Source organism: Acyrthosiphon pisum, chromosome A3, assembly GCF_005508785.2.
Source record: "Acyrthosiphon pisum isolate AL4f chromosome A3, pea_aphid_22Mar2018_4r6ur, whole genome shotgun sequence".
NCBI classification, from domain to species: domain Eukaryota; kingdom Metazoa; phylum Arthropoda; class Insecta; order Hemiptera; family Aphididae; genus Acyrthosiphon; species Acyrthosiphon pisum.
In genome coordinates this window covers 16718781-16734003 of record NC_042496.1, presented here as the reverse complement: position 1 = coordinate 16734003, position 15223 = coordinate 16718781, and the positions used below count along the sequence as shown (strand labels likewise).

The 15223-nt window shown below is 29.2% G+C and overlaps 2 protein-coding genes across 3 annotated transcripts in view; one reads left to right on the top strand and one right to left on the bottom strand.

The window, feature by feature from the left end:
* LOC100162356 (putative phospholipase B-like lamina ancestor) overlaps window positions 1–9886 on the bottom strand; it is a 31575-nt gene extending 21689 nt beyond the window's left edge. Inside the window, exon 1 of the mRNA XM_001948052.5 lies at window positions 9456–9886. The gene's annotated coding sequence lies outside the window, so the exon portion shown is untranslated. The remainder of the gene's footprint in view (window positions 1–9455) is intronic.
* Window positions 1–15223, top strand: part of LOC100169105 (maltase 2) — a 61854-nt gene that overhangs the window by 29131 nt on the left and 17500 nt on the right. The window lies entirely within an intron of this gene.

The window sequence follows — 15223 nt, the reverse complement described above, 5'->3', positions numbered from 1 at the left end:
TTTTCTTTTGTTTTTCACGTCGCTTTTAGAAAACTACTGGGAAATTTTTACTTTTGACCCCCCAAAGTACCAACTAGATTCACTTTCCAATCATAAAAGTTACTGTTGAAGAAAATCGAAGCAGTTTTACTGTCCTAAAAGGTGATGACAGACACAAAAAAAAAATAAAAAAAAAATAAAAAAAAAACACACATCATTGTAAAATCAATACATTCATCGTTCCACTCAGAATCTAAAAAAGTTCTTTACGACATTAATGATAATATTATTGTAATAATACAATGTAACTGATAGTAATTATTAGCATACTTATCAATTAAAAAACATTATTTATGAACCTAATATAATATACCTGATACTAAAATAAGTATAAAATATAAACGACTTAAATATTTAATGAACTATATTGTGATGCATCGTATGCTACGTAGGTACGTTTGAAATTGTGCCGAGTTTTAACCGACATTGTTACATAATACATACACCGTAAATAAAATTAATAAATTATACTATAATATATGTGTAAATATGTTTGAAACCTTTAAGACCCTATATTTGCTGGGTGTTACCACTGGGTAATTCCCCAAAATCATATTATTCATTGTTGTTTGTTGTATCCTTTATCCCATCTAATTAATGTACATATTTATTGTATAGAATGTAGATTGTCTTTTTACTCAATAAAAAAAAAAAAAGATCCTATTCAATAACTCTGTATCATAGGTAAATTAGGTATAAGAACTGCACATTGTGCTGTGATTTTTTCTTCCAAATTACTCAATTATGCTCTTGTATGCGTATTTGTATTTTTTGCTATTTCAAAAACCCAGCACACATCCATGCCAAACCCAGCAAACGTTATAACTGCAAGGTTTCTTGGGGTTGTAGATCAGGAACACGAAACTCTTTTTTCCCGAGGCTTTAAGCCACCGTAAATTTGTCAACCGTATGTTATTTATATCGTACGACATTATACGAGTGGCGTAGAATGCAACATAAAATAATAATGGATACAATTGGTGTTATTTGTTTATAATGAAAGGACAGCGTAGATCATTGACTGGGATGCACACTTCACAGTACATACAGTCTGAAGACTAATGTAAATTTCCTAAAAAAATAAACTTATTTTACTTTTTTTTTACTTTGTGTTCTGTATTGTAAACACCATAGTCCATAATATATATAGTGCGGCCAACGAAATTAGGTATAGTTATTATTTTATGGGACGATATAAAATTAATGGTGCACCTACAGTCGTTTGTATAGGTATTTAATTTGCTTAAATACGTTTGCAGATATAAGTGAAAAACGCGTTTTATAGGAAGTATTTACAAAAAATTAAATGATGGACAATTGATAATTGATATCGACTGTACAAGTTTAAATAAAAAATACTGTTTCAGTTATATAATAGTTATTTTATGATTTATACACAAAACTATTATAATTATTATAGTTATGAGTGCCTATAGCCTATATTATACCTATGTATTGTAATATGTTTATGAATATTATATAGTATTATAGTGTTTATTATATAAGATTATATTGCACATTAGATACTATAAATCGTGCACAAAGATAGACTAAGCGTGTGAAGTCGAACACAATTTATCGTTAATTTATAAGGTATTGTAGTCTGTAGATTGTGGACATAATGATACATTGTACCTATATTTGAATAATTATATTATATTAGGTTTATATATATTTTAATGTCCCTATACCATTGTACGCGAAAGTTAATGTACATAGGACAGATGTCTATATTATTTCATACACCATATTTCTACAATCGGCGGCAGTGTGCAGGGTGTGTGGTGCATCACAGAATGAGAATTTTAGTTTGTTCAAATGCACGAATAATTAACCATGAGGTGTGTTCATATTTATAAAGCGAATTAATACAGGTAATAGGTCAGTTTTCTTACGAAAAAAAAACATCAAATCACAAAACACCATGTTATATTTGAATGACCAATATTGACATTATTGTGTATATAATATAAATATTCACAATACAGTTAAAACTTTAAATTATTGTTAATTTTCGAGAAAGAAAACAAATAACTCACGAATATAAATTAGGTATCTAAAAACAATCTAATATAGGTACCTATTGTTTCTTAACAATTTGATCGATTACTCATCACATTACAATAAACTTTACTCAATTATCAGAAGATGGCAAAAAAACAATCATTTACATCAAGGTCGAACGTATTTTCGCTAATATTCCGAGTCATCGACGGCCAAACACTCAAAAATGCAGAGTTGTGTACTATATCTCATGATTAAAGCAAAACAAAATATCCTACAAAGAAACTCTATATATAATATATTATAGATAATTATATATCATATTCAACGCAGAACCATCATCTCTCATAGAGTCTCAGCTATATACACGCGTGATGAGTCGATTAATCTCATTTTAGACGTGGTGTTGTTTTGTTTGCATATACCTAGGTATTGTTTTCGAGTGATGCAAGGCTATAATAGATATACCCACATTTTGATCGGAAAACGCGTATAGAGCTATTGGGTAGGTACATATATATTATATATATATAAGATACTTCGATACCTACCTACTATATGGCCACTGTGTATATAGAATATATAGAACTATGATATAGGTTCCTATAGGCTACAACATAAAATTAGTATTTGAAGGTCGACGCGCAGTAAATTTATAACGTATCACGCATACAATATAATATTATGTGTGTGCAATGGGTGTAATGGTGTTTATTTGTATAATGTGTAATGTATAATGTATATATTATTATATAATTGTGTGTATATTGTATATTGTCGCGTATGTGTATATCTAGCACCCATTTAATAGTTAACGTTTATAATGTCACATTAACATGATTATAGGTACCTATCTTGTGGAACACAGACATTATATTATATTTACATAAAAATATGGATTTTAGTGTTTTTTCTATTGGTTTTTGTAGTTTAATTGTCCATAAAATGTCATACTACGTTCATGAAATAATAAATCAACATTATTTTTGACGCACGTTGGCACTGTTACGTTTTTATTCGTTTAAATAGATTTCCTCCAGATGGATGATATACTTAGATATTTCAATGATATATATACCTATATGGGAATTGGATATGCTATTATAGATGCGCGGGTAGAATAGACTCATCATAAAAGGATATATACGATATACCTACATAGAAATGTATATATTAAATAAAAATAATTAATATTCAATATTCATATTTAGGAAAAAAATATGGATAACGGTGCAAATACCTGGCAAATTATATTTGTATAGTTTAATATTATCCTCGTGCTAAAAAATATGAGTTCCGTTATTTAATATACTTACATATTACAGCTATACTTTTAATTTATAATAATATGTTTTTCGTCATTATTTTATTTTTTATTTAAACTTCATAACTTTGTATATATAGCCGTAGGTACTAGGTACCTATAAGTAGTACCTACATCTTGGATTACATATGAGTAGGTATATATTATAACGTATAAAAAGAACGCTGAATCATCATATTATCTCTGTCTTATAAACACACTACACACCAAATCTATGTTCAGCAGAACCAATTTTGTGTTGTTAGCTGTAATTTTTAAGTGAATTGACCTATCAAAATTAGTCTTAAGAGGGAGGACACCACGCGTTGTCTTCTGGTCTTTATCTTACAAACTTACAACATACCAAATCTTACGTTCACAATAGTACATTTTACTCTGTAATTTCTAAAATTAGAGTGAATTTACCTCTTATAAAACCTAAAGATAAAAATATTTTTCTAGGAAGGTGTTATATATATTTTAATTTCAAAGTGGGTTCTGAGCATTTTAAAACTATAATATTTTACACAGTTATAACTCACTTTAAATTGAAAATATCAATAAAAGCTTATAATATGCTCTAAATAATATTCTAACTTTTAAGTTTGATAGTATACCAATTCACTATAATAATAAAACTAACAACATAAAATTGATTCTGCTGAATGAAAATTTGCCATGTTGTTAATGCGAAGACAAAAAATGCGGGTTTGGTGTCCTCTTAAGCTCAACACAAATATATCTACTATCTCTAAAGAATGGGCTCGAGTTACAGGTATATTATTATATAATAATATTTATAAATTATATTCTGTACACACAATGATTTTTTATCATAAAACACCCACCCATTATCTCAGTAGATTCTCGTGTTCAGGTGTTCTATATTATAAAAAATGTTTTTATTACTTTTTTAAATAAACAATGACTAATATTTTTAGACGACTGATTTTTTTTTAATTTCATGATCTAAATTAATAATCTAAGAAAAAATTGGCAATAAATAATTATTATTTCAATTTATGAGCATATAGTCTTAATAGATAAGATGAGTGAAAATGATAAGGGGTACTCCCCGAAAATTATATATTTGTATGTAATATTACTCTGCTTGTAAAAATTTTAAATAAAGACTCAATAATATGAAAAAACAATTTATTCAACAATTATTCAATATTCAATTGTATATAGGTAGCTATAGTAGGTACATAAAATTATATGAAAAACGTATGTTAAATTTAATATTGGTATTACATTTTGAATATTATTAAATATTAATTTTTTAATTTTTTTTTCAACACTGATTATCAGTCAAATATTTCGAGTATAATTATATATTATGAATAATGAATATTAAACATATATGACATATATATCATGAGACATTATGTATACTCAGGTATGAGTATGTATAGTAAATTATTGTATATAACTAATATGCAAGCATTAAATATTTTAATAATATAAAAATTAATCATATATGTACAGTTTAGACTTTTGATACATCAATCACCATATAAATTCTTAAGTCTAAACAATAGTATGATATCGCACTATATTTAGTATAAAGAACAAGAATAACAAATATGCGTGTCTTACAATCGTATAAGGAAATTTGGATTTTTCATTTTAAATTTTAGTGGCTATTATGCTAGTATAAAATATATTAATACATTAATATATATATAATATATTAATATATATATATATATATATATATATAGTGTATTGGACATGTCTCCTTAAATGTATTTATGTATGATAGGTACGTATTGAGACAAACCATATATGATTATTTATACATAAATATACTGTTTTCTGTTTTTTTCTGTTCTAACATTAAATCAAAAATAAATAAATTAACTATAATAGGACAATTATGCTGAAGATATTTCACTTATCGCCTATTGGGTTATTTTGATTAAATCTTGAAAGTGGGTGGTCGCACTCAGTTTTGCTCGATGTTGCTACTCCACGGGGCCACGGCTGACAACGAGACCACCCTATTCGAAAAATGCTGAATTTGTTATATGAGTGCAATTGTGTGTACTTGCGTGCGAATTATTAGGTCATGCCTATATTGATTTCAACTGTGCTAAACATAAAAATATTATTATAAAACACTATGAATTCTTCCCATATAATAATATGCACTTTTAGATTGTTTCTAGAGGAAAAAATAATTTCTTAATAGATAGTTAAAACTTAAAATGATATAAATTTTCGTTTGTTTTACCTCAACCTATAATTAACACAATATATCTGTATGCACAGGTACACATTTGTTCATAGTGTATGCTTTTAAGCGTATGGTTAGTACAGTTGCGCATGTAAGAATAATGTATAAAGAAGAGTTTGTAATTAATTTGACGTTTTGTTTGTATTTCATTGATAATTGCTTTAATATACACCGCAATATATCATAATTTATATTATATTGAAATAGTTCATTTATTTGTTATGAACATTTTATGCTAGGTAAAAATTATTATTTAAGTTTGTTTAACGACACGTACCTACGACGAACGAAATAAAGTCTAAATAGTAAATAGAGACTGATTACATATTATTAACACGCGTGTGATTGTTTGACTGTTATAATAGGTAATTATTGTTAAGGAATATTTGCATAATTTATTTGAAACTAAATGAAGTTACTATATAAAACAATATTGACTTAATTTGGGTCACTGGTCGGCTACTTTTCCACATTTTGTTTACTTGTAGTTGTTGTAAGTTGTAACACCACTATACCTATCTACAAACTCGACTCTAATTTACATTAAAATAGTATATAATAATCACATCAGTTCAAAAGTAGAATAAACATTTTTGTCAAATCGGTTTATCACGTGCCAAAATTAATTCCGGTAATTTCATCGGTTCACTTATTGTTTTATTTTATTGTTAACATTATTATTACCTACATACTGTTGTAAAATATAGATTAACAAATTACACAATATTATTTATATTCAAGAAAAAAAATTGTCTGATTGACCACTTGATACTTCAACCCTTTTGGTAAAAACAATAAAAAATGCATTATTCCTACTACAATTATTTTACAATTAGGTATGTTTAAAATTTTAATCAGTTAGATATTAAATAGGTACTATAATGTATTTTATCACTCAAAAGTCAACTTTATATTAATTATAGATCAAATATATAATAATATAAAAATGCAAGCATACATATAGTTGACACACAATATAATGTTATGCTACAATAATTTTAATGAGATTTTCGAGGTTGAAAGTAAAAATAAAAATATTATAAAATGATAGAAGCTGATCATAGATTTTTTGCAGAACGAATCGAGAGAAAGGATTAGAAAATATTGAAATCTACTTGGTTATTAGAAAAATATAATACATATCTTGTATCAAGTCATTCAATATAATACTTAAACTATTGTACGTTTCACTTAAAAGTCTTAGTAACTATTATGATTTTTATGAAATAAAGCTCTCAATGAATAATGCCTTTATAATTTGCATTATCTATTATTGAATTAGTTCACATGATTTGTACTAATTAAAGTTAAAATTTATTGATTCCAAAGTTCCCGCATTATAAAGTTATTTTATATTGGATCGACATTTATCATTATGTAGCTAATTTGAATGGTATCATACAATTCACTAAATACAATAAAATTATAGACTATATATTTTTTTATTATTACGAAAAATGGATTTTGTTTGAGCACAATGAAAAATTAGTTGTTCACGAATAATGAAAAAAAATATACGTATTAATAAATCGTATTCATAAAAAAAATTTAAATAACACAAGTACAGCAATATTTTCGGCAATACAATACTTCCATTTGAACAACATAAGGCATCTTTGTTTCGGCACTGATGACAACACGACTATTGCGGATATACATTGCGGATGTCCGTTAGTTTTTTAATAATATTTTTTGTCGTTAGGATTTAAAATTATTTATTTTTATTCCTAATCAATAAGTTACATTTAATTCATTCTAATTAATTCTAATCAATGAATTACATTTAATTCATAAGTAATAAGTACATTCATACTGACTAGTTTTTTATAGATAATAATATAGTTTATGGCTGTTCACCCGTAGGGAGGGGGTAGAGGGTTCAAACCTCCTTAAAACATGAAAATTGTATAAATGTATTTATTATATAATATGTAATTATTATGATAATCCCCCCTGCCATTTTAAATTCCTGTCGACGGCACTGATCTAGTTGTTCCAAACAAGCTTAATATGTTTTTTATACATAATGTGTAAAATCTTAAAAAAAAACATTTTAGGTTATAATTGCTTTTTTTAAAGTTATAGGTGTGTATATAATATATGTGTTATATTATAACTATTAACTGCTATAATTTTTATATAAATTACCTAGTTAACATTACAATAAACAACAATATTCCAATTGAATTTTAAATTAAAGCAAACTACAATATTATCTAATCATATTTTTCCAAACAGATTAAATGGTATTGAGAAAAGTTCTGCAGAACATGTAGGAAAGGTAAATTGTATTAAATTACCTGCCATATTTGACGTAATAGTATTTATGTAAAATTATGTACATATTATATCTTTTTCTGATATAGGCACCTAAATTTGTCATTTTAATTATAAATTATATGATAATAATGTCAAACTAACGAGAAAGAAATAACTCGTATAAATATTATTATTATAAGTGTGTAAGCCATATATATATTGTTTATTATTATTATAATTTGCCATCTATATTATTATTTATTAATGTGCAGATACCTTATAATTGAATTGGAATTTGTAGGAATATCTACGATGCTTGATTCCATAATAGAAGCTACTATAGGCACATAGTTATTGTTGGTAAATATAAAACAATTTCGCAATCTTTTTTCTGCGTACATTTAATATACATAAATATTTGTAAGACAATATTTTCTGTAGCTTTCGAGTTAGATGTTAGGTATTTAAAGCCTCGTACATACGTGGACCTTCATTCAATTCAATCGCAATCAATCGTGATGAACATTTTTCTTATGATATAACAATTAGAACACCCATCGTCAGGTCTAAGTCAAACCAAATATATGCATTTATGTATACAAATACAATTGTTGGACAAATCGCAAATCATATTTCTGTGGTTGAATTTCACATCGTCTACCTGAACGTCGGCGGCGGCGTTTATAGTATACATAATATAAATTACATTACCAGCGTCCAGCACAATGCAATTTAAGGTTCCTATATGGTTATATATATATTATAATGTACTATGGAGGTATTGAAATAATGACATGGAAATATATAATAGGCGTCCGATACCCACTGAGCGAACCTTGTGCAGGAATAATAATGAGACTTTTTGCAGCCCAAAATCAGTCGACCGTCCACGTCCGCCCGACCACGACGGCCACGTGTGATATGTTTTGGCAAAACATTTTTTTAACACTGGACGCACCGAGGACAGCGGAGATTCGGCTATTCGAGTGCAAATATGCACGTATATGCGTGTGTGTGTGTATGTGTGTGTGTTTGTGTGCGCGCGCGCGCTCTAAAAACCTAATTTCTCGACCAGCTGTTATCGCGTACACGGTACACATTACCTATACAATTATTATAATATTAAGACATTGTATGCCACACGATACACGTGCGAGATTTTAGAACCTGGTCTTAGCTCTTCGCTGTTTCTTTGGCGTTTCAAATCGTCAGATGCATAGAGATAGGTATTAGGTACAACTGAAATATGACAGTATACACTGCATGTACCTTCATAATAGGTGTACCGGAGTTGCGGTAAGATAATAATTGCACTATAAGTATAATTAATATATTACTGCCGAGTTGCACGAACAAAATCACTTAACATTTAATGAGTCAATAGAGAGCTAATGCCTAATGGTCCATTAAACATTAGTCAAAGGCCCATGATTAGTTCATTAAATTTTAGTGAACCATCAAATGAATACATTTTTTATGCAACCCGGCGTGAGAACTTATTATAAAATGGTATATTTATATATTTGTATTCGTGACGTTTAATATGTATTATATAATTGTATATTTGCATAATTGCATAGCCGTATAGGTATTTGTATTTGTGACATTTACCTGTGACTTCGAGCAATCTCTGGTAATGAGATACACTATCTTGACGTGCGTTCTTCATTCAAAACGTATTCGGGTGACGAGAAAAAACAAATGAAGTAGGAACCGAATAAGAAAATACCTATTTGAAGGGGTTGTATTACATATATGTATGGTGGCACCTGCTATAGGTATATGATAGTAACGGAATTTATGTATTGCATATAAGTATAGCCAATTATAAATTATAATATATTATGCGTTGTGTTGTAAATTGAAGCCGGGGAAGAGAGTAATGGAAACATAAAAATAGATACGAAGAATATGCGGACGGAAGACGACGACGACGCGCGGCACAGCGGGCGTGTGCGTGAAGTCCGTACGCGGGCAACCGGGTGGGCAGCCGGTCGAAGGAGTCGGTGCTGCTGAGCTGTTGTTCGGACGACTGAGGAGAGAGAGGCCTGGCAGTGCGCTCGCAAGCCGCCGCGCCGTCGTCGCCACCGCCGCCATCGCCGACTGTGTCTGGACCGCGGCAGACGGGACCCCTCTATATAGGGTTACGTGCGCACAGTCAATGGTGACCAAAATGGCGATCACGCGATTAATTATATTATTTTTATTATCTTCGTCAGTCGTCATGTTTTTGTATTTTTGTATCCTTGCTATATCCTTACATTCTAGTAACGTTTCAAGTCGATCGCGGTCCGCAGTGATAACAACTAGCAGCAGGCTACATAGTATATAGGTAGCTCATAATTTTATTTCTTTTCGACGCCCTAAGCCTTTCGGGGCATACGCCACCGTCACGTGAAGAGTATCGTTGCAAGTATGTAGCCGCAGCATCAGTTCCGCAACTATATAGGTATTCACAGGCGGACTGTAAGAATATTTTGTGCGTTCCAGTCAAAATAAGATTTTTAAATAATCAGTTAGGTAGGTATTAAAAACATGGTTGGACCATGAAGTATGGCAGTTTATCTGATCGTAATTAATAATGTATTTCATTTAAAAACAACCGATCAGTTAAGCTTATACTGGGAGGTTTGAGGCCAAGCATTAACTTGGCAGTTGGCACCCCGCATCCTTATCAGTACCATCGGTAGTTTAGGCACTGCGACAGTATTGTCTCCACCGCCGTCATCGGACCCACACAGCCCCGATGATCACTATACTCTCGCGAGGGGGCGACAACGACGACCCAACTGTCTTATAGCGTTTTCTTGCTGCGGAAGCGTTCGTAATGGTCTGTCGGGTTGAACGACCTACCGGGATGAACCCTTGTGAACTCGTATCTCGCGCAAGCGCGCGTGTACGCGTTTTGTATTTCGTGCATACGTCTATAAATATGGTATATTGTATATTATAAGACGTTTCCATTCGCGTGGCTAGGAGAATATAGAATCTCCGTGTGTGTGTGTGTGTGTTTGCGATATGGAGAGTACAACACACAAACAAACACTCCTCTCTAGGTCAATCAATCGACTGGCTCCATGTGCGTTCGTGATCGCCTATTGAACTATTATTATACATGTGCATTATATTTTATACTATAGGTACCTACCTATACAATAGTCTTGTCACGCTAGTACATGTGCGTGTACACCATACACCGCCCATATAAACAAATATAGGTGCAGCACGTGTAAAACTAATTTTTTCTACCGCAACGTTATCGTCGCGTGCTCGAGTCTATGAAGATTTAAAGACACGTATACTTATATACAATTTAATATACGTACCTATATAATATTATAGAATGCTACAGACGAAATTTGAAGAATTAATCCTATCTTTTAATATCACGCGTGGTCATCAATGCGTATATAATATATAGACGACGAGAGTATAGTATTATACAGGAGTGAAGACTGAAGAGTCAAATTTATTATGTAGTCATGAGAGATACGTGAGTACAACGACCGTTCATATTCAGAGGGCTATTCAAAATTCATGTTTTTTTTCGTTATTATGTTATATGTTGTAAATCTAATATATAAATAAAATTATTACTTTGGTAGTGATATTTAATCTTTTTTTAAAACGGGTTGTCGGGGTTTTAACCCCAAAATCACCCCTTGGTTATACAGCCCGTTACACGTATATATATATATATACACTATTTTAGCATATTCTGTAGGTATAGGTAAGCTGTATAGGAACTATACGCTGTTGACTGTTGAGTATAATAATATGATATTATTGTACACGATATCCGAGTATAGTTATAGTTATAGTGTCGATGTAAGACAGTGTGCATCCATGTGCACGCACAACACGATATCTACGCGAGGGGTGTGCGTGTGCGACCATGTTTCGAACCCCTGCAGCGTATTTGACCACCAGCTGTACTGTATACGCCAGCCAATTATTATATTTAGTGGTCTCCATTAGGATCCGAATATGCACGTCCGAATGTATGAGTTTGTTACATAATACTAAATAACATAATAGTACACACAACCATATAATATCGAATATCGAGGGTATTTACCGAATTAATGGAAACTATACATATGTATACAGTATACGAGTATTACTGTAATACATATTTTATTGGACTACTGAAGTGAGCCACAATTACCACAATATTCGTAGTATAATATATTATATTATATATTTATTTTTTTGCTTAACTAAATTGGATATACAAAATAAATATTTTTACAAATGTTTTTTTATTAAAAAAGCGAATATTTACAATCCTTATTCAGTACACTGAAAATACTGAAAATAGTATATACCTACTGTATACCACCACCGGACTCTAGTGCTATATAATAACAATCACATCATATTAGCATAATACAACTATACCTATAATACCTATACTACAAATAATTTCATTATAAGAACTTCGATATTATGTTTAATGTCCATACGTCTAAGACATCGTAATAGTTGATGCATTGGTTGGAATCGATAGAAAACTATAAATGTCTCCCTTATTTTGTGAACTTATACCTATAACATTATAAGCACATATCCGATTACACATTTAAGACAATCGCATTTAATTCAGTTTGGATTTTGATTATGTTTCCGCTATCGTTTCGTACATTATAATTGATTATTACATTACATATATTGATTAGTAAACTATATAGTCATTAATCATTATAATGCTATACAATTTGAAGTCATATATAGATAAATAGAAGGATACTTGGTAACTTACAATTAGGCACTTGGGGATTGTTCGTATTATGTCATAATATTCATAAAAAACACGTGAGTTAATCATTGTATTCTTTTGGTTTTATAAATTAAGATAGTTATGTAGTATTGAGTTATGCATTTTATTCAATGATAATTTTCGAGTATTCGATGCTATTGATCAATAAAAACATTTCTGAATTTGAGATAACGTAGTTGAGGTATTATAATGGGGTACTTTATACGGTGAGATTAAATAGTATTATAGGTTTTCAACCGCTTGGACCAAATATATCATACTAGTAAACTATTGTGATAGGTAATTAATAATTAAAGACAACGCAATTGTTTGTATCTATAATTATAATATTTAATAAATATAATGTATTCTGATCGAGTAAACGTTATATTCATCAAATTCATTGTATTTGTATTTCTCCTTAGCAATTTTCAATTATAATTTTTATTTAGTTCTGTGATTACTATTTTTGTTAACGTCATCATGAATCATATAGGTAATATGATTTTATTACATATTAATTTAAAAGAAATATTGTCCATAAAACTATATTATGATAATAGCATAGAATGTAGGTACTTAGTAGGTACATATATGTACTTATATTATAATAAATAATAGTTTATAATAATTTTATCGTTTAAAAACTTGAAGTCTTGAACTCTGAAGTAGTAACTGGTTTAATTTTTGCACTTAAAGAAACAATTTAAGTATCTATCCAAATTGAAAAGAGCACCGGACACACCAAAGGAAAATTTGATGGAAATTACGTGATATTTATTCATATAACAAGTTCCAAATGATTTAATTAGCAGTTAACACAATACAATGGACAATATGTGAGATATTTATTTATATTAACGATGAACGACAAATGATCTCATGAAAAAAATAATTGATATTTTTATGAGGAAAAAGTTAAAATACGAGTATATGCAATATAGTGTACACTATAGATCAACTGTTACATGGTTAAATACAATGTATGCGAAGGTATCTATTTAACACTTACATACATACTAACTTTTAAAGTAATTTCAGACTTATGTTCAAGTATTGCATTATAATACATATATTATATTCTTAACAGTTAACGTTAAGGCCATCGGTGTACGTATAACGTATTTGATAACCAGTATAGTTATCGCAATTCCTGATTATTGTTTCCTAACTTGTTATTTGTTCAATGGGATAGTAATAATTAATACTCGTAGTATATTTTCTCATTCTTATCAACACTTTTATTGAAGTCAATATAGGTACTCAATGTTTTGAATATCGGATATTTTAAATTGTCTTCTGGAAACTTATCGTTATACCTACCACTTGTTAAAAACGTTGGCTTCCAATAACAACTAACGATAAAATAAATTTGAAAGTATAGATTTTTATTGCAATTTAAATTCGTTTATATAATTTTGAAAAATTTGTGGAAATCCAAAAAAAAGCTATTAAAATTGTAAGCAAAATATATAACTGCGGCCGTTTTTAACGAACTTTTGACCAGCTATAGTTTTGTACAAACTGAGTGTCATCATTCGGATAAAAATTAACAATACATTAGCCGATTCGGCAGTATATCTGTGATTTTCCAAGCCAACACAATATAGTGCAGTACTCTTTTGACAAATAATCCGTTTTTATTTTAGTCGTATTGTTCCACTTATTACAATTTACTATAATTAATACTTAATGAGATGTCATACAAGCCGGTTAGTATACATTATACAATCACCATTTTACAATAAAATATTTATTACAATATTAGTACCCAATGCACATAATGTCATAATATAAAATAATATTAAGTACCATATTGTCCATTAATAAATTATAATACTTAGAAGTTAATTGTTTTATACTTGCGTGCTTACAAAACCATATGTTTTATGGCATCTGTTTGTTAAAGAATTGTATAAAATAAAATTGTGACCAGTTGCTACGAGTTAACGACCATTTAACGAAACAGCTGCAACACACAATAAATACTAAATATTAATGACCTAACAGGTTTGCATTTAAATAATATGTATTATTATTAAAATTCTTATTTTTTTAAATTAGTGTGTGAAATATCTCACAGTGATATAAATATATAATATAGTAAGGTAGGTGTTTATAATTATAATAATGTTGGCTGTTGAATTGATATGATAAACACACATACTTAACACATTTGATAAAATAAATTAATCTGTATGAAAGCACTTAATAATATATTGAACTCCATTGATATATAGGTGGGTACGTTTGAATGGCATTGTAATGAATAATTATAATACTCAAATTGAATTAACTACAATAAACATAGATTAATTATATAACTGGAGTGTACTGTTAATCATTAATTTTTAAGCCAATTATAAATGTTTTAAAATATTAGCAGGTTAATGATTGCATTTTCATCAGTTAATTTATTAATTTTTATGATCTAACATATTATCTAATAAAATATAACCATTAACCACCTTAATATTTCCATATGATAATTATATTTCTTGGTAAATATATATTATATAAATAACTGAGGATTTAAATGTTGACCTTTCAAATGCATTAACTAGATTCATTTTTATATCAGGAAAGATGCCGATGTCGAAAATCAGAGCATTTTAATTAC